Source organism: Orycteropus afer, unplaced genomic scaffold (assembly GCF_000298275.1).
Source record: "Orycteropus afer afer isolate SDZICR_OR568_19922 unplaced genomic scaffold, OryAfe1.0 scaffold00280, whole genome shotgun sequence".
Taxonomy (NCBI): domain Eukaryota; kingdom Metazoa; phylum Chordata; class Mammalia; order Tubulidentata; family Orycteropodidae; genus Orycteropus; species Orycteropus afer.
Window position 1 is genome coordinate 3,444,162 of NW_006921867.1, and position 2,039 is coordinate 3,446,200.

Genomic DNA, 2,039 nt, shown 5'->3' on the forward strand with positions numbered 1-2,039 from the left:
CTATAAATTTTCCTCTGAACATTGTCTTGGTTTAACCCATAAATTCTGAAACATTGTATTTTTATTTTCATTTGACTCTAAGTGTTTTCTGATTTCTTACTTGACCCATTTGTTGTATAATAGTGTGTTGTTTAATTTAGACATACTTGTATATTTTCCGATTTTCCTTGTGCTGTTAATTTTATTGTTCTTAATTTTTTTAATCAAAGTTATACATGCATGAGGCAAGAATTCCAAAATACATGAGGACTTAAAACTTTAAAAAGCATCATTGTGCTGTTCTTTGCTTCCCACCACTTTCTCCACATATCAGATCCGGCATTTTTAACTTTCTGGTTTTAGTTCTTCTGGCTGGTAGCTCTCTAACTCTAAAAGCTAGTGTCTTACTATAACTTTTTATATTATTAATTCAAACACTATCAACTCTCCTTATGCCACAAAGATAAGGATGTAATTTACACTACCTTTCACCTTCCATTCTGCCTCCTACACTTTATATTTACATTACTGATTTAGTTTTTTGTTTACCTTGGGATTGAAAAAAACACAGGAAAATAAAAACCCATAAATTTTAATTTCTTATTCCATCACTGTTGTCAGGATTTCCAATTCTCTCCCATGAGTGCTAAGGAGATTAGTGACCCTACTCTTTGTATCTCATCTCTCTCTTCTTTTCTCTCACCTTTATCTTTACTTTTATTTGTTAAAGTAAATAATGCTTATTTTTGTAACCATATTGAAACAGTCCTTCTATTTGTTTCTGTGCAGATTGTAAAATTTGAAACAAATAAATGAATTTGACTCTATAAATAAGCCTCACAATACAAGTAAGTAATGTACTAGGCTTGAAATTATCTGCATGGCCAGTATCATAACCCTTGTGCCACTTCATTGGTCCAATGGATATCTTTTCAGTTAAGTTAATCCTTTTAATGTGCTTTTTGCTTTAGTTTGCTACTATTTCATTCTAGCTTTGTTGTCAGTGCAATAGTAGCTCATAGAACCAAAGAAGAAGTATTTTCTCCTCCTCTATTGTTTGAAAAAGTTCAAGAATAATTACAGTCACTTCTTTTTATAAAAGTATGATAGACTTCCCCAGAGAAGCCATCTGGTCAAGGCCTTTTATTTACTGAGAGATTGTTGATTACTGATGCAGTTCCTTTACTTATTATAAGTTTGTTGTGATCTTCTATTTCTTCTAGAGTAAAGGTAGGGAGGTTATGTGTTTCCAGGAATTTGCCCATCACCTTTAAGGTATGTAATTTCTTGTAGTGCAATTGTTCATAGTATTCACTTATGATCCTTTTTATTTTTGTCAGATTGGTTGTCATATCACCACTTTCTCTTCTAGATTTAGATATTTGCATCTTCTTCCTCATTTTCTTTGTTAGTCTGGCTGAAGGTTTATTAATTTTATAGATCTTAAAAAAAACACTTCTAGTTTCATTGATTCTCTCTATTGTTTATTCTGTTCTTGGTTCCATTTATCTATGCTCCTACCTTTGTTATTTCCTTCCTTCTGGAAAATTTGGACTTGATTGACTCTTCTCTAGTTACTCTAGTTATAAAATTTGGTTGTTAATTTTTAGATAGTGTCTCTTCTTCTGATATAGTTATATACTGCTATAAATTTCCATCTGAACACTGCCTTCATTGTGCCATATAAGTTTTGGTATGTTGTACTTTCATACTTACTCATCAACTCTAAAGATTCTCTGATTTGTCTCTTGATTTCTTCCTTGACCCATTTGCTGTTTAATAGTGTTTTGCTTAATTTCTACATACGTGTGTATTTTCCAGTTTTCCTTCTGTTATCAATTACATATTCTGGTCCATTGTGGTTGGAGAAGATACTTTGTATGATTTCAGTCTTTTTACAATTTATTATTGAGACTTGCTTTATGACCTAACATACAAGCTACACTGGAGAATAATCCATGTGCACTGAAGAAAAATATATATCATGCTATTTTAGGTAGAGCATTCAATATGTGTCTATTAGGTCTATTTGAGGTATGTTGTTGTTGTTGTTAAGTGCC